The 20825-nt window shown below is 30.6% G+C and overlaps 1 long non-coding RNA gene across 1 annotated transcript in view; it reads right to left on the bottom strand.

Annotated features, from left to right (window-relative positions):
• Nucleotides 1–620: 620 nt before the first annotated feature.
• LOC145293825 (uncharacterized) overlaps nt 621–20825 on the bottom strand; it is a 574943-nt gene continuing 554738 nt past the window's right edge. The window contains exon 4 of the long non-coding RNA XR_013869775.1: nt 621–3877. This is a non-coding gene — a long non-coding RNA (uncharacterized LOC145293825). The remainder of the gene's footprint in view (nt 3878–20825) is intronic.

Genomic DNA, 20825 nt, shown 5'->3' with positions numbered 1-20825 from the left:
ACACATTCAGCTTTATATATATATATATATATATATATATATATATATATATATATATATATATATATATATATATATACTAAATTCCTTCAGCTACGATTAAAACCGAAACTGAAACTTATGAAGAATTCTTGGTAAAATTATTTATTAAAAACATAGATGACTTGAGTGCCATCGGCTGTAATCGAAACCGAAACCAAAATTTCTGAAGAATTCTTGGTAAAATTATTTATTACAAGAAATGGAGGGTCATAACTATTAAACGATATTCACTCGGAAAACATAAACGTGACACACAATATAAAAATCACACATGGTATCCGTTTTTCAATAATAATAAAATAATAATAATAATAATGATGATGATGATAATGATAATAATAATAATAATGATAATGATAATAATAATAATAGTAATAATAATAATAATAGTAATAATGATAATAATAATAATAATAATAATAATAATAATAATAATAATAATAATAATAATAATAACTAGCAGGACAAGCATTACCTGGTGAAGGTGTGACACAAAGTTAGAACAGATCAGTTACCCCCTCCTTGAAAACTAAACACTAGAAACTAAACTAAACTAAACAATGTTTGTAAGTTCTGGAAATTAACGGGCAAAAAAAAAAAAAAATGGAAAAATAAGAAAGACATACTGAAGATGAAGGTTTCCTTCGAAATATATTTATGAATTTCAATATAAATTTCAAACAAAATAAATATCTGTTTATTTTGTAATAATGCGTTATTTTGGCTTCAAACGTATCTTAATGCGTATTTATTTTATTCAAACTCAACCAGCGCTTCTACGAAGGAACACAAATCCTAACGTGAAGATATTGCTTATATTTTATTTGTATTTAATTTACTATTCGAAATATTTTTCGCTTTAACTTAATGTGGTTCTGTTGGGACATAATAAAACTGGTAACAGATGAAACTTGTAATGGGCCATTAAGTCTTGCAGATGTAATACTGTGCCATCCTAATCGCAGTAGAATTCCACATTAAATATCAGCGGGTAATTTTAAAATAAAAAGTTTGTTTGACATTTATAAACGGAATAATTTTAGTGAGTTAAGCTCGTTTATTGACGTCATTCTTATAACTTGGTATCTTTTATAGCCTTTTTTTTCATTATTTAATTCTGAAATTATTTTATCGTTCACAAGTAACTGAAGACGAATTGATATGTTAAAATTAACTGCAACAAAAAGGGTGTCCATGCTTTTGGCTTTCGAATTTCGTATCGAATTAAATACAATGGACCCGAAACAATGCGAATCTACCTTTATAAACAGTAAACCTTCAGCAATGAAATTCATGTTCTTTCTCACATCTGAATGATGTGCATTTTTGTTACATATTTTTTATTAAAAATTTTTTTAATTTATTTTTGTTACATATTTTTTATTAACATTTTTTTAAATTTATTTTTGTTACATATTTTTTATTAAATTTTTTAATTTATTTTTGTTACATATTTTTATTAACATTTTTTTAAAATTTATTTTTGTTACATATTTTTTATTAACATTTGTTTTTAATTTATTTTTGTCACATATTTTTTATTAATTTTTTTTTAAATTTATTTTTGTAACATATTTTTTATTAACATTTTTTTTTATTTATTTTTGTTACATATTTTTTATTAACATTTTTTTTTAATTTATTTTTATTACATATTTTTATTACAATTTTTTTATTTTTGTTACATATTTTTTATTAAAATTTTTTTTAAATTTATTTTTGTTACATATTTTTTATTAAAATGTTTTTTTTATTTATTTTTGTTACATATTTTTTATCATATTTTTATTAAAATTTTTATTTATTTATTTTTGTTACATATTTTTTATTAACATTTTTTAAAAATTTATTTTTGTTACATATTTTTTATTAAAATTTTGTTTTTAAATTTATTTTTGTTACATATTTTTTATTAAAAATTTTTTTTATTTATTTTTGTTACATATTTTTTATTAAATTTTTATTTATTTATTTGTGTTACATATTTTTTATTAATTTTTTTTAAATTTATTTTTGTTACATATTTTTATTTTTTTAGGCCACTTGTGATTACATTTTTAATTCACATTAAAAACCGTGCAATACTTTGGTTGAAGTTATTACATGATACACAGTGAAAGTTTCTATAAAATCTCCGCAGGAAATCTTTAGAGAGAACGTTTCATCCTGAGTCCTGAATATATATTTTTAGATTACGATTACGCACGCAGGGTTTCTTGGCTCTTAAAATATATTATCCAAGTGGTGAATCAATAAATTATTTCATTGTTAACATTAGGAAATTAAGTCGAAAAAATATATCGAATTCCATCGTACAAGTAACAGCTTACACTGGGAGAGATTATTTGTCATGTACAATGTATTTATTCAGATAAGCATATTTTACATACGCTACATTTAAAATAATCATACAAGTTTAGAATTAAGATCGCTAGTGTATTTTTGTGCTTACATATTATTTTTTATATTTCAAATTATTATCGCTTTTCTTTACATGGCTTCGATCTTTGTTCATGAAATTGTTACTAGTATAATAATTGCAATATGATCTTCCAAGAAAGATGCTTAATAGAACGAATTATTTGTCTGTTATGTTGATCTACCCCATTTCTTCACTGTATGGATTCTTCCTACTCAATGAATAACGTCGTTATGACCAATAGAAGTTAGAGAAACAGTGAAGTCAGGAAACCAACTTCTGTACTTTCTGTTCATGCAATTCTTTTGTTAAATTACCTTCTGTCTGTGTTATTTCTTTCAAACATTTAAGATCACAACAACACGCCTCAATACTAGTAGATTTAGTGTGAGAAACATACAGAGTAAAAAGTGTGTGCGAAAATCAGTTTTTCAACACACTCACGATTGCATAAAAACAAATAATCTTTTGCAGTCCACGCTTACATTTTCGCCGAAATAAAGCAAATAAACTAAAAACCAAAGACATTAAAAAATAAAAAAAGTTTATGGCTTGTAATATACTGATTGGCCGTAAGTTGATAAACATTTTTTGTATATTTTTGCCAAAACTAAACTTAATAAAGTTCTTAAACTCGTTACATATATAGTGCTCAATTTTCACTTAGATTTTGAAATAGATATTGAATAAATAAAAAAAAAATTGGATTTCATGACCATAGGTATCAAATAAAGGCCAAAGTTGTTATTGTTTATACAATAAACAATAACAATTTGTATGAATTTGAGAGAATCCAGTAAAAATAAAATTAATGAACGGATAGCTTCACAAATAAGAAATATCCAAAGTGCTTCAATGAATGCAAATAAAACATAAGCAAGGTTGACATAAATTCAAACAAGAAAAAGATTACGACCCAAACAAAATCATTGTTTAGTAAAACATGTGTAGTAAGCTTGATTATTTGAATTCACACACACACACACACACGCACACATACGCACACACACACAAACACACACACAGGTCTAATAGTGTTGAGAGATGGAAATAAAGTTCTAATCTTGCAACATTTTCAGATTGTGCAATGACTAACCAATTAGTTATTTTAATGAGATATCGGAATTTGCGTTTACTTTGGCCGGATGTGGCCGACTTTTCCTCTGCTCTGCACTGCACCCGACTCATGATGGCAATCAATAAACGTCGCTTCTGGAGAAGATGATCTACAAATACCAATTTCAGCACTCAAAACGAAGCACTTGTAGACTTTGGGATGGTCACGATTCGAATTATCGGTTAACAACGAAGATTATTCTACTTACCACTTCCCTGGGTGTAATTTCCAGATCGGACGCTGAATGATCCAAGGTAATCCTTATTTGCTGCTCTTTTTTTACGACTGACTTAAATAATCTGCAAAATAAACGGAAAAATAAAGTTATTTCTTAGATTCAGAGGTGATAGCCGACAGATAGACGAACATTTAAAAGAATATAGTTTTAATCAACAAATATTTCGAACACACGAAGAGTTCATGGACAACTATTTGTCAGTAAGCTCTCACTATAAAGAACATATGGTTTGCCTGGAGTCTATTCGGTCATCTCCATTTTAACACACAATTGAACCTTTTCAAGAATATTTCAATTATTACACAAACTATTTACACTATCAGTATGCATATTACCTTTCTACAATAGTTCACCCAATAGTCTGCCTTAATTCCATCAATTTCTTATTTGTGAATTCATAAAATTCAATTTAAAAATGCTCTGGTGTTTATCTGATTTGACAACCTGTTTTAAAAATACATTATTCTAATTAGCAAAAAAAAACAAAAAAAAAAAACAAACTAATAGGTCAATAGATCGTGTTTTTTTTTTGTAAATGACAAAGCCAGTGATCAATTCAAATTATACAAATATATTGATCGGTTTAAATTATTCGAAATTAAATAAACCATGTCTGGCCCTGATAATCCCTATAGTAATTATTCTTTCAAATGATCTAACAAAACATTGGTCGAACTAAGTTATTTCAAAAGTAATGGTCATCCTTGATCATTAATAAAAGTGCGTATTAGCTACAGGATTATTCGAAGCATTGGTCGCACATATGGTTATTAGTACTCATTTCTGATTAGTACAGTGGATGCCGAAACAATAGTCGATATTGGTGCAAAGATTGATGGATAAGTTGAATTACTGATAACATTTGTAACGTTTCATGTCACACGACGCAAGGCAGTAAAGTTGGTAGGTCGTTTAACAAGAGATGATGACAACATTTTACATAAAACAACATGACTCAATAACACTTCCGGTTGGTAGACATTGGTTGCATTCTGTAAAGCTGCCAAATATTTACCAATGAAACACAAATGACACGAACATCTCCATTTTTTTTAAATTTCTCTCTGTATAACTTTTCTCTCTCGCTCTATATTGTCGATCGATGTACACACACACACACACACACACACACACACACACACACACACACATATATATATATATATGTTAGCGTAGGTCGATTTTGGAACTGTACAAAATGGCATTTGAAGAAAGTTGCAAAATAATGTCAAAAGTTACCACAATAAATTTTTTTTCTAATTTCATATTTTGTTGAGCATTCCAACTTAAATACCAAATAAATTCGGATTTTTATTACAGTATCGGTGTCACTCCGAGAATATATCGCTTAAATAAAATCCGAGTGTTAACAAACAAAAACAATGCACTACATTATAATAAATATTTTAAAGTTTATTATTCCATAGTTTTAGAGATTAAACAAAAATATCAAAAATAAAAAGGAATTAAAACGTTATAATAGTTGATTTAATATAGAAATATATATATATATATATATATATATATATATTTCTATATTAAATCAACTATTATAACGTTTTAATTCCTTTTTATTTTTGATATTTTTGTTTAATCTCTAAAACTATGGAATAATAAACTTTAAAATATTTATTATAATGTAGTGTTTACATGGTAACATACAGTTACGCGGGCGGATGCTACCACCAGGCAGCACCAGTTAACGAGCCCTGCTTGTAATATATAAGAACCGATAGAAAAATTGATTCTATAATAATATATACGAAATCTGCATACATTAAAATATATTTAAGCGTATTTTATGGCCGGGCTACGCCGGGCGTCCCTATTAGCTTAGATAAATACTTTTGCAGTTTTAAAAAAGAGCTGCGGGGCGTTTCCATTTACGCTGAGCACCCACAGAATGCAAACATCAATATATCCCTATATATGAGGCGCAGTTTTCCCCTCTGGACCAAAATACCGTAGGTTTACAAAATACCGTAGGTTTTACCACATAAAAATTTATTATGCCTAAAACTTCGACCCACCCCCCGTCTTATCTTACTACACTACGTCTTTCCATACAGTTGTTCTTTATATTTAGATCGTACATTGTATTCTAGGAGAGGTATCATCACTAGGGATGTAACAATAGCATATTCTTTTCATTCTTTTGACTCTCGAGTATATATCCGACGCAGATAGACACAGTTAATTAACCGAGAACCACATCAGTCTATATAAAAACATATATCAACGGATATATATTCCAGAGTCAAAACAATGTCACGAATATTCTGCTGTTACAGCCCTAATCATCACTATTGCCCAGATCTATAGATTAAGTAATACATATTTTCACCTATCCGTGGCAAGGCGTCTCGCTCTCCCAGATATATATATATATTAGGCACCGCCAAAAATGGCCGCAAAATCAAGTTGTTGTTGTTTTTTAAAACTAAATTACATTTATTAAAATCCATTATTTCTGAGTAACTTTTTTTTTCCAGAAAGATAAAACCCTGAATTTTATCATATAGAAAACAGAATAATGTAAAACTTTTTCTACTATTTTTAATTAAATTTTAAATGTTAAATTTTCCCAAAAAATTAACAATTGACATTTTTTGTCTTGCACAAAAAACGTACTTAAATATTTAAAAAAAAAAGGTTTTTGAAATAATTAATTTATTTATTTATTGTCTAACTAAGATTTAGGATGATTTTCTAAGAGAATATGCAAAAATATTATAATATAAGTACCTGAATTTCAAATAATTCCACTTATTCATATAGGTAACCAGATATTTCGCGTCGATGTAGAGTCTAGATCGACTCTGTTTACGTTTGCGTTTGATAAGAAGAAAACTATGGAAGACCAAACAGGCCAAAAAAACTTATTTTTCAGTGACGAAAATTTCAATGTAATATTAAGCTTAGGCTGGCCAGTACCAGATGGGTGACCATTAGTATGAGTTTGGTTTTTAATGTGTATGTGTGTGGGGGCCAGGCTTCCCCAAATGGGGGGGGGGCAATTTAAAGCAGAATAAAAAAAATTATTTCAGCGCGTTTCGTCCACCGTAGTCGAAAGGCGGCAAACGTTTTCAAACGGGATCGAAAAAAATGATGCTATTTTTAACACAAAGGGCACAATATTTATCGAAATTTTTTTTTTGTATCGATTATTCAAAGCATGCCCTGTTTAATAATGGTCATGCATTATTCGGTTCGCTAAAAAAAAATTGTTAATTTATGTATCAAAAATTTTAAAATGGCTTTTTTCGTATAAATATTAAATTTTTTTTTTTGTTTTGCTTAACTTAAATTAATTATTTAATTAACATATTCACCGAATCTATATATATATATATATATATATATATATATATATATATATATATATATATATATATATATATATATATACACTTGTGCCCGATATTATTCATACCCCTCGGATCTTTGAGATTTCTATAAGAATATTTCTCAAACCAGAAGGTAGACAATATTAAAGGGATTTCAGACAATAAATCAAGCATAGGCATTTAATTTAAACTCAACAAATAAATAAATTATGCAAGTTTGAAACATTATACAAAGAAAAACAATAATGGCACTAGTTCAAAATTATTCATACCTCTCTTACTAATAGTCAATAGCATGCCCTTTATTCTTAATAACTGCCTGTAACCGTTTTGGATATTTATTAACAAGGTTTTTACAAGCATCAACACTGATTTTTGACCATTCTTCAATGCAGTAGTTCTCCAAATCCCTCAAATTTCTAGGTTTCCGCTTTTTAACCTCAGTTTTCAATATGTGCCAGAGGTTTTCGATAGGGTTCAGGTCGGGACTCTGGCAAGGCCATTCCAAAACATTAATTTGATTATCCTCAAACCATTTCTTGACTATTTTGGCAGTATGTTTTGGATCATTATCCTGTTGAAGGACCCAGTTTGGTCCTAAATGGAGATTCTCCGCATCCTGTCTAATGTTTTTCTGGAGTATCTCCAAATATTGCTCCTTCTTCATGGTTCCATCTATCTTGACCAAACTACCTGGACCACTAGCCGAAAAGGAGCCCCAAAACATTAGGCTACCACCATCATGTTTCATCGTGGGTATGGTGTTCTTTGGGTTGTAAGCTTCTCCGTTCTTCCTCCAAACGTAAGAAGCATCCATATGGCCAAACAATTCAATTTTTGTTTCGTCAGTCCACAAAATACTTGAGAAAACGGACTCTGGAGAATTCACATGGGTCCTAGCAAACTTTAGACGTGCTGCAAGGTGTTTTCCGGTGTGCAATGGAGTCCTTCTTGGTCTTCTTCCTTTCAGACCATTTTCATGCAGAGTCCTTTGCAATGTTTGCCTTGATATTTTTATGCCAGAAGACTCCAGATTTTCTAAAATGTCCTTAGTAGTGGTGGTTGGATTTGCATTAACACTTCTTACAATATTCCTGGTGGCTCTAGCAGACAGTTTCCTTTTCCTTCCTCTACCAATCAAGTTGTTTGTTGTGTGGTGGCTCTGGAAATTTTTGATGATGCTCTGTACTGTTGCTGTAGGGACCTCAAATTTCTTGGAAATTGACTTGTAACCTAAACCATCCTTATGTGAATTCGCAATTTTAGCCCTAAGATAATTACTAAGCTCTTTTTTCTTCCCCATTCTAATAATTTTTATTCTTTTATTGGTTTTCAGTTGATATCATTTTAATTTCTGAAAAATGCAAAAAACGAAATGAAATTAATCAAATGTTGTATAAAAGCATTCAAAATAAGAATCAAACAGGAAACAAACAGTCAGAAATTCGATTAATACTGAAAAAATAAGGGGGTATGATTATTTTTGAACATCGCAGATTTTATAAATAGCTGTATATTTATTTTATTACAAGTATCCCGAGATTTTAAAATGACGAAAATGATCAGAAGAGGTTTATTAAGAATATGTATCAATATGGACGTAAACCATAAATTCTTACAAAGTTACACATAATAAACTCAATTTTCAAGGTGGGGTATGAATAATATCGGGCACAAGTGTATATATATATGGAAGTTTTATTTGTGTGGTGGTAATTATACGAAATCAGCGGTTGAAGTTACGACGGCATGCGTGTTTATGTTTACTGTTTAATTTTTTAATAAACTCCTCAATTATCACTGCACCTTACTTTATCTTTAAATATCGCTCAAATATTTCATTAAAATAGACTTAAATATAAAAAATACAACGTATATAATTATTCTGAATGGTTTCTATGTTAAAAAGATAGTATTTATTCATTAAAAAAACTTTACTGCGTGCGTGTTCGTGTTTACATTTTTAATAAACTGTTGAATTATTTCGGCACCTGATTTTGTCTTTTAATATCGCTCAAATTTTTCATTAAACTAGACTTAGATATAAAAAATACAACATATATACTTATTCTGATTTGTTTATTCATAATAAACCCGAACTCATTTTTCTCTTTAAAGTATGCAAACAGCACTTCAAGTTATTGTATTTATTTCAAATTCTATCAAATTCATTAAAAACATTTTGGGTAGTTATATGCACTTATGTTACCATGCTGAAATAATAGCATTATTATTTAGAAAACTATTTTAACATCAAATTTAATTTGCAAATAGTATTTTAAAAATAGCACAGTAACATAAGTGCATAGGTACCAAATTTTTAAATCAAATTTATTTAAAAGTTATTTGTATAATTTAATTTCTGGGTGTATTTTTTTTTCAGATAGTTTTATCAAAATGTCTCGAAAATCTACAATTACAATTCGCAGTAAAAATGTAAGGAAATTTTCCGGTCTACCTACACCATTAAATAAAACGGAGCCTTCAATTTAATGACAAATTATTCAGTATAGTTTCTATTTAGTAAATACTTATCCTCATTTTTCGAATTTTGCTATTTCCAAATTAATAACAAAGGAATTCATGGATATTTGGAAAACGGTTAATCCATGTTTACCTCTTTTAAGTGTAATGGCTATTTAAAAAAGGTGACTATATTATGTTTCAAGAAGGCCAAACTAATGAATAGAAAATCTCTCCCCAAAAGAAATTCTGGCTAGAAAAACTGGATTCACTATTTGATATTTCGTCCTGTTCTTGCAATCCACTAGTTTTAAGTTGTTACAACCCTCATGTAAAATGTAATAAAGAAAATTGCCAGATTAAGCACATTATTTGCACCTGTCCTCTTCAACAAAAGGTAAATTATTTTCTATGTTTTCCAATGTTTTTGTGAGATAAACTTATATCCAAACCAATTTCCATATTTTAATGCAAACTAATTTTTATATTAATCTGTTTAGATGTATTTTAATATAAGTAAAATCTGATTTTTCAGGTTCAAGTTGAGGACCGTAAATACCTAAAGAGGAGCAAAATAGGGCCGAAAGGTACTTTTCAGCTTGGTCCAGTTAATAAAATTGCTCCAAAAAAAGTAAAAACGAACGGCGGTTAATAAAAAATGTGAATTTATCACCAACACCTTCAACTTCAAATCTCCAGAGTAATGTTTCTTCCCCTTCTTACTCATCTTCTCAAAGTGAAGAACCAGACAGAAGAATATTTGCAGCTAAAAGGGCCTTATAGCCTTATTAAATTTCTCAGAAATGGTCTATAGTTAGTTAGAGGGGTCATATCTTCTAATCTTGGAGCCAGCCTTGCCAATGCCTTGCTCTTGGATTTGTAGGCTATGGGCCTTCTCATACCAAATATTAATATAAGCAATATTCTTATTGATAAATGTAAAGTGAGCAGGGCAAAAACTAAAGTGAAAATAACTGCCCCCCACAAAACATAATGAAAGTGTGGACAATCTGATATGCATTGGAGTTGATGGGAGATTAGATAAGGATACATTGTTTTATAAAGAAATTGTGGAGGAAAATGGACAGAAAACTATGAAGAAAACTAAGGGACCAGAACACAGTTTAACTTTTACAATAGAGACACCATATGAAAGTAAATAGTTGATACACAGAGTTCTTCCTCACAATGGTGCAACAGGTGTAGTTCCTGCAGAGGATGTGATGGATGTTTGTCATGAATTCAACAGTGAAAACACTATGAAGGCTATCCTTGTCGACAACACTAATGCCAATATAGGTTGTAAAGGTGGAATGGTGGCAATTTTAGAGAAATTTTCTTTTAAATCTTCATACAATTGGTTGCTCTTTTCACCATAACAAACTACCTTTCATGGCTCTTTTTAAAAACATGGATGGTTGCACAAAAGGCCTTACAACATTCAGCGGGCTCCTGGGGAAATTATGCTCAAATGATTATCATGATTTACCCCAAACATCATTTTCCACCATTAGCAGTCCTTTCGATTCAATTTTGAAAATTGATGAAATAAATGACCTCAGTCGTGACTAAAGATTACTGTATGAATATACAGTAGGTATTTCTAGAGATAAGGTTGACTCTAGATATGCTACGTGGAAAATTGGTCCTTTAAACCAAGCAAGATGGCTAACTTTAGCCATCAGTATTTATTGACGCGTGGTGCATACCCACAAAGGCTCACAGCAAAACTCCAGCGGTTAATAAATTTTATTGTAAATATGTATGCTATTTGTTGGTTTGAAATTTAAAAAATAATAAATTCCACAATCAGCAATTGTATTGTTTTAATATGATCGAAAGGATTAAGGAACACCCTTATGAAATCCAGCAGATCGCATTAAAAACATACAAGGTAATGCATTTTGTTTACTGCCTGAAAACCTTCTATATTCAGTGGTCAAATCTTAGGATGTTGAAGTAAGAGAAGGAGCTTAAAAAAGAATGTTGGCATTAGGTAGGTAAACATATATCAATGACTCAATTATTTATTCCAATTTATACAAGCATTTTTAAGATTTTATCTAATTTCACCATAATTATTAAAGCAGTATACATTTAATTTTTTAATATTTAATTAATTTTTATATTCTTTCAGGAGCATAGAGTCAACCAAGAAACGATTAAAAAGAATACCAAATATTAATTTCTATGCGACTCATTGGACACAATTAATAAATTTGAGATTGTGTGATATTTTGAACCACCAATGACGGAAGATTTTTCTGATTCTGAACTTTGAGAATCATTATTTAATGGGAACAAGCTTGATTTGCCAGATTTGCCATCACATATCTCAGGGTGTGGAACTGGCAGTCAAGTTAACAACGGAAGCATCACAAACTGTATATGGTTTTGAATGAAGACATCGGCACATCACAGCGAAAGTTTTGAGTCAGAAATTGAGACCGTCATTTTTGTCTATTATATGGAGCAATTTCACTCTGTATATTAAGCTTTATCAAAATAATTTTTTGTCTTTTCCTTATAAAATCCTTTCACTCCGAGAGGTCTATTAAAGTGGTCGTTAATGGGCAGAAATAGGTAGATCACTAAAAGATCCATATTGGGCCCAACTGTCTTCCTTATCTTTATCAAGGCCCTCGCAAACCATATTCTTCAACCATTTGTCCACATCTATGCAGACAATTCTACCATCTATGGCAAAACTACAAAAGCCGACAAAGATCTGAATTTTTTTGATTCTCTTTCCTCTGACCATAAACGTGTTCTGCAATGGGGTAAGAAATGTCAGATGTAATAATCCAAAACCAAACTGCTATCTGTTCATCACTAACGCTTATATTCCCAGTTTACCCCAATTGAAATTACCATCTCTTGCCTTGATGAAGCACCCTGTTTTGACAAACTTCTGGGATTCACTTTTACCCAGAATCTGAAATGAAATACCTACATCAGATCTCTCACTACCCCTGGAAGTATCTCACTCTTGCCGTGATCCTCTACCTGTACAAAAACAAGTACGTTCTAAGAGGGAGTACTGCTGCCACATCTGGATTGGAGCTCCAAAGAATACCCTTTCCTGTCTTGACAGAATGCAGAATATCTACGTAATAGTTAACCCTTATCCTAGAGTTGCCAAAGAGCCTTGATAAGTGGTGACCCTTTAAATTTGAAGATTATTTATGATTTGTTATATTAATATTATTTTTATAAAATAAAAAGACATCTCCTGATTTGAAATACTGAAATTTTTTGGTATTCACATGAATATTCAAGAAAAACCTTGCAAAAACAAAGAATTTACAGTATATTTTTCGACAACTTTGATACAAAACTCCCAAAAACCGCTCAAGTAGTTGATCTAATTTTTTGCATGAGTACTTAACTTTCGGTAATTGCCGTTTTTCAATATTCTGAGAAAAGTGACAAATCGACCTACTCTAATATATATATATATATATATATATATATATATATATATATATATATACTAGCAAAAGTACCCGTCGTTGACTGGGTTCAAAAACAGCCTACAGAAAATGGACTCTGATTTATGAAAGTATGATAGGTTATGAAAAGGAAGGGTTGTAAAGAGATAACTTCGAATTTGGGGGTATCAAAACCAAAGAAAAATATGATGAAAGTAAAAATAAAATAGATAAACCCCATAATTTAGTATACCATACCTGTTCACACTGAAACACTTATCACAATATTCTGTGGATCTATATTAAAAAACCTTGTTAAACTTTGTGACATATTTCCATTCTATGGCGGTCAGGTGCGAACGAACACCCCATAATTTTATTATACCATATTTCTTTAAACTGAAATATAATTATCAAAGTATACTTACGCAGATAGGTATGAAAAGTGCCTATTTCCATTCTATGGAGGCCAGGCGCGAACGCAGACCCCACAATTTTATCATACCACCCCTATTTAAGTTAAAACATACTTATCAAATATTCTTATGTACATCTATATCAAAAACACTTGTAAACGTCTTTTTTTTTTTTTTAATTTTTAAATTTTTTATTTCCATACTTTGTGGACCAGGTGCGAACGCAGACCCCACATTTTTAATGAACCACTGTTCTGCCAGATCAAAAATACTTATTCCTGTGTCTCGATGCATCTTCTATCATTATCTGTAATCAGTTTTTTAAAATAGTCAACCATATAGGAACCTATTCGTGACCAGCCACGCACACACACATACACACACATTCAGCTTTATATCATAGATATATAATTATGTTATCAAAGAGTAAATTTCTAACAAAGCAAAGCTTATCGAAATGAGAAAAGCTCGATACAGAGGAGGAAAAAACAAGATTAAATGAAAGATGATATAATAAAGTTATGAATAACTTTATTATATCATCGGAACAATAATAAAGTTAAAGGGGAAATTTTAGAAAAAAATCTCTTTAAGCCATGGCATTCAAATATTACCAACATATATATTACCCTTCCGATTTACACTTATATGTCGTACCTACTTTTAATTACTATTTACCATATTATCCTATTCTTTCATTCTCTTTTTATTTCTAAATGTCATTAAGCCATTTTTTCATATTTGCATTTGGTATTAATCTGGCTCTTTCTTTTCTGATGAGAAGCATTTAGCTCCGAAATGTCATGGTCTAAAGAAGTTTTTTCTTAAATATCCCCTTAACTTTTTCTTTATTGTTCTGATTATATAACAAAGTTATGTATAAGCTTTATTCCCCATCTTTCATTTAATATTATTATATATTATGTATATGGTATACATTTACTAGAAATAGTTTTACGCAAAAAGTCATTATTTAGTCAATAAGATCCGTACGGTGCTATCAAAAAGCAAGGTCCGTGAGGCTTGGACATTTAAAAAAATCACCGCTGATAACACCGTACGGGTTAGGGTTTTTCAAAATAGCAGCGTGCCACCAGTGAGGAAAAGCATGAAAAAAACAAAACAAAAAAAAACAAAACTGTCCAGCCTGACAAGGCGTGATTACGTCGAAAAGTTCGCTTCATAAGCAAAAACATATTTGTTTATTTTTAAAAATCTGCGTACAATTGGCTTACTAAATTACATTTTTAATTTATATTTAAACAGTGGTTTTTACACGGAAAAACAAATCTGTATATGCATGCATATATATATATATATATATATATATATATCTTAACTTTATAAGTGATAAAAAAAGCGTGCTTAAAGTGGTAATCGACTGTGGTATATCGGTCAAATATCCGAATGCGGGTACTGATGTCATGAGTGCGATCCTGGTCTGTGTTGACGAAGCCAGAAACACACGTTCCATAGGTATACTTTTATGCAAGTAAAATAATATTTAATAATAATAATAATAATATATATATATATATATATATATATATATATATATATATATATATATATATATATAGAGAGAGAGAGAGAGAGAGAGAGAGAATGTTGGAAAAGTAACAAATCAAGTTTCATCAACGTTTTGTCTTTATTGTAAAACTTCTTCTGGATGAATAAAATTGTTATTCATCCAGGGAAGTCTTAACATAAAGGCGAAACGTTGATGGTTATAAAACTTGGTTTGTTCTTTTTTCATCTCTCTAATCTCGTCGGAATTCTATTTTCATTATTCTCATCACATGATTATATATATATATATATATATATATATATATATATATATATATATATATATATATATATATATTAAAAACAGATCAAAGAAAAATATAACTCAAATCTTGCCCAGTCTTATTATAAATTTATTTCAATCTTATACGGGTTTTTTCAAAAGAAGGGAACAGGGAAGATAGCATCTGACTACAAAATAAAAAAAATGGTTTTAAATGTTCAGAGAAAAAAGGTAAAGCAGGACAAAAGGAGGAGAAAGAAAGGTGTAATAAAATAGAGTTGGGACGAACGAATAAAAAGAGTAAAAGATAGAAAGCTAGTAGGGAGGAAGGGGTGGATAATTGTTGTCGGGAGCGAAAAGAGAAGGGACACAAGTTTAATAAAAAAACAGAGAGAAACAAGAAACGAAATATCGAAAATTCTATTGAATTAAAAAGAAGTCCAAGAATAGAAGCCATCAAAATATATAGTTTAATCCTGTTTTACAGGCTGTCTAACATTAATATTCGTAACTTTTCGTGGGACTTTTAGTAAAAGACTTTCACATACAAAACTCCTACACAAGATTGCTAAAGATATATTTAATACTGCCAAATCTAAGTTAAAGGCAAACATCCCTGAAAATGCATGTTCGAAATGGAAAGCACATTTTGAAAAACTACTTCGAAACAAACCAGACGTGACATACCAACCAATTCAGCAGATTATTGTACAGGAACTCGATATTGAGAAGGATGGTTTTACAATGGAGGAACTTCTAACTGTACTAAAGATGATCAAGAATCGTAAAGCTGCAAGTTTAGATAATATACCTCCTGAAGTGTGGAAGATAGGTGGCTTAATGACATCTTTCCTGATTCATGCAATGTTGTATATAATCAAACAGTATTCATATATGGAGGGAAAGATGCCTATTTCTCTTCCCCAAGACGGGTGACCCAAGCATACCGAGCAACTACAGACAAATAACCCTCACTCCAATTGCAGCAAAAATTTACTAAAAAATGTCATGCTTCTCAACCGCATCTAACCAAAGATCGAAGGGGTGCGCAGGAAGAACTAGAATGGGTTTAGAAACAATCGCTCTATTAGTAGTCAAAAGCTTACTGTTAGAAGACTAATTGAAGGAGTCAAAGCCAAAAACATTGAGGCAATCATGCTCTTTGTATATTTCTCCAAAGCATTTGACTTCGTACATAGAGGAAAAATGGCCAGCATATTAAAAGCATATGGTATTCCAAATGAAGTCATTAATGCTATCATGATACTATATGAGCACACTCGATCAATGGTCAGGTCGTCAGAGGGGAACAATGAATTTTTCGACATCCGCACCAGGCTTCTACAAGGCGATACTCTTGCCCTTTTTTTTCATTGTCTGTCTTGACGTTGTACCTCTGTTGATATACACAACACGCCAGGCTTCACCCTGAATTAATCCAGAAACAGATGTCATCAATCAGCACACATAACTGATGCAGATTACGTAGACGATATAACTTTGTTCGTGAATAACACTGCTGGTGAGCAAACACTGTTACTTAAGCTAGAAGAGTCCGCAAATGACATTGGTCTCCACATTAATGCGGATGAGACAAAGTTTATGCCTTTCAATGTGAAAGCAGAGATCAGGGCTCTGGTTGGATCAACACTGAAAGAAGGAGTTTACGTATGAGACAGTAACAGATTTTCCACAGAGAAAGATATCGAAATTTGCATCTCAAAAGCATGGGCCGCGTTGTATGGGCTGCGTTCAGTATGGACTTCAAGTCTAACTAACAAACTGAAAAGGCAGTTCGTCAGGGCAGTGGTAGAGTCTGTCCTTATTTACAGTGCTACAGCCTGGACACTCACCAAAATATTGGAAAGAAAACTAGACAACTAGAGTAGTCACCTGGTCTATTTTACGTAATTCTGGTATTTCTAGAACATCAACATCGATGCAATCCATGCCTGGAAGAAAAGACTTGGGCATTACATACAGACATATTAAAAAAAAAAGTGGCTCGATATTTGTCGTATGAAAGGTCGAACTTTAAAGCGATACTGATCTTGGTAAAATCCGTCGCCTCTATTGAAAGTTTGAGGCAGACACACAAACAGACATACATACATACATTTATATATTGGCAATTAAAAATTTTCGACCCAAACTGAGCCTGCCTTTCTACTACCACTTTTTTTTTTTGCTCAACATACACATCCAAACACCCGGACAACGCCGGGCGTCCATGATAGTCTATACTCCTATAAATTCGTTTCTCTTTTGTGTGTATTGTTATTCATATTAAAAACCCTCTTTTCTATTTGTTTAAGAAGAAAATACAATGTTCTTATAAATGGGTCGTAGAATTGCATTCACTAGCAAAAGATCTAGCTAATTTGCATATTCTTTTAAACATTTATTTTCATTAATTCCCTATTAGTTTTTTTTTTCGGCTTTCTTATGGAATGATCATCTTTAGTCAACTATTACGTGTAATTATATTCATGCAGATATTCTACATGTAAATCATGTAGAATATATACTTGCATAATATTTGTGTAAAAAGTGTGTAAAAAATTGTTTCCATATATTCATCTATACGTATATATTTTTGTAAACAAATCTATCTATCTATCTATCTATCTATCTATCTATCTATCTCTCTCTCTCTCTCTCTCTCTCTCTCTATATATATATATATATATATATATATATATATATATATATATATATATATATAAAAGTGAAGTGTCTGTGTATCTGTGTATCTGTTTGTCTGTGTGTCTGTGTACATTTCCCTACGCAATAACTCTGTCAATTTTTATTCTACAGACTCGAAATTTGATATACAGGTTACTGAGATTTGGGAAAACCGATGTGATTGGTTGTCGGACAGAAATTTTGCGATTAAGGGGTCAAAGTTCAACGATTTTACCTTTGAGAACTCTACCAAACTCCTCCGACAATTTTGGGTCTAAACATGTGAAATTTTAGATATAGGTTCCTTGGACGTGGATCTAACTTAATAACTTGATTTGAGCCCAAAACAATAAATTTTAAGAAGTCATAATAGGGGTCAAAGTTAAAAAAATTGACCCTTTTTTTTTTTGCTCAGCATACACCTCCAAACACCCGGGCAACGCCGGGCTGAAATGCTAGTATATCTATAAAAGTGAACGTGCCTGTGTGTCTGTGTACTTTTGCTTACGCAATAACTCTGTCAATTTTTAATCTACAGGCTCGAAATTTGATATATAGGGTACTGAGATTTGGGAAAATCTATGTTATCGGTTTTTGACCGGAAATTTGGCTGTAAAGGCGTCAAAGTTCAACGATTTGATCTTTGAGAACTCGACCAAACTCCTCCGACAATTTTGGGTCAAAACACTTGAAATTTTAGATATAGGTTTCATTGGATATGGATCTAATTTAATAACTTGAGTTAAGCCCAAAACAATAAATGTTAAGGGGTCATAATAGGGGTAAAAGCTAAAAATTTGACCTTTTTCTTTGTTTTGTTTTTTTTTTGCTCAGCATGCACGTCAAAACACCCGGGCAACGCCGGGCCGAAATGCTAGTATAAATATATATGTGTGTGTGTATATATATATATATCTATGTATACTTATATATGTATATATATGTGTGTATATATATGTGTGTATATATATGTGTGTAAATATATATGTGTATATATATGTCTTCATATGTGTATATATATGTGTGTGTATATATAATGCGTATACATATATATATGTGTGTATATACATGTTTATATATGTGTATATATATGTGTATATGCATGTGTATATGTGTGTATATGTATATTTTATGTGTATATATATATATATATATATATATATATAGTAATTTATAAAATATATATGGCGACTAAGCTACACTGAATATTCTGCGTTTCATCCACTGTAGGATTCGTCAGGCTTATGCGCGAATTTTGTGGTTGCTTCTTGTTTATATATATGTTGAGGATTTCTAGTTAGCAATTCAGCTTTCTAGTATCAACCGCGCCCCCTCCTATCAGCCAATGGGCATGCATTTTATCGAACAAAGGATCTGTTTTAGAACTAGGTTAGTGGTTTAAGGTAGATCTTTTCCCTCTTTTTTTATATATATATGAATATACCTATGTGTACACACACATATACATATATATATATATATATACATATATGTGTGATCGTTTATGTATATTCATGTTTATTTAATTTATTTATTTGTTTGTTTTCTATTGTTATTGTTAGTTTTAAAGCTATTTTGTATCGCTATCCTAGAGTTTTATTTTGTGAACACAGTTGTTTGCTATTTCTCGTCTACAGTTTAATAGATTTTGAGGTTCTTTAAAGTACAGGATAGCAAATTTTTCATGGAGGCATAATTTACATGGGTCGTCTAAGTGTCTGCACGTGGTAGCTTGTCTCATTATTTTCCATTCGACTACCGGCGAATGCCCGCTTTCTTTGACTTCCCAGTATTTATTCGCTAGTGTTGTTTTTATACGGTGTTTTTTATTTTTGAAGGTACTTTTGTGGTCATAGTATCGGGTTTTAAAATCTAAGGAAGCGATACAAAATAGCTTTAAAACTAACAATAACAATAGAAAACAAACAAATAATCATACAGTGGATGAAACGCAGAATATTCAGTGTAGCTTAGTCGCCATATATATTTTATAAATTAATAACTAGCTCTACCTACGTATTGAGCACTTTTGAAGTAAATACTTAAAGTTTACGCATAAATCTATACTTTCGTATATTAAATTTATGTGAGTAAATGAAGTAGTTATATATATATATATATATATATATATATATATATATTATTACCGTTTATCTGCTTTAGTTACACATGTTTCTGCTACCGGATTATATTCGCGATCCAGCAACTTCGTCAGACTTGAACAGAAGTGGTTATTATGATTTGCAAAGATAATATTAGAAGACGATGAAAAATGGTGGGGGATCTCAATTTTGATCTTATAGCATTTAAGTTTTAAGATTTAATAATTAAATAAAAAACCTCGAACACGATTGAAGTCGAGTTTAAAAACTTTAGCTAGATAAACACGGATTTCCATTGTATGGAGAAGGGAGAGAGAGACAGAGAGAGACAGAGAGGGAGAGAGAGGGGGGAGAGGGGGGAGAGGGGGGGTAGGTGAAGAGAGAAGACGAGAGAGGTAATGTTGTCGTGGTGTCATGAAGTTTAACATGTTAATGATTTAAGCAGATTGGTGGGTTGGTGGGCTTATTCGGAGTAACTAAGATGCGTCCTGTTAATGTAAGCAGAAATTATAATTAATTAAAATGAATTACCTATTTAAATTAATTTTTTGTAAAGGTCTTTAAAAAATTAAATAATTAATTGAAAATTGTCGGGCATGGTTTAAATAGGGACAAACTTATAAAATATCCATGTAGGTAGATATATGTAGTAGTAGTAGTAGTAGTAGTAGTAGTAGTAGTAGTAGTAGTAGTAGTAGTAGTAAAAATAATAACAATAATAAAAGATAGAAAAAATATATAATATATCTATATAATAAAATATAATAAAACTA

This window comes from Euprymna scolopes, chromosome 15, assembly GCF_053919585.1.
Source record: "Euprymna scolopes isolate OS-2025 chromosome 15, ASM5391958v1, whole genome shotgun sequence".
Taxonomy (NCBI): Eukaryota; Metazoa; Mollusca; class Cephalopoda; order Sepiida; family Sepiolidae; genus Euprymna; species Euprymna scolopes.
This window is presented reverse-complemented; position numbering and strand designations above follow the sequence as displayed.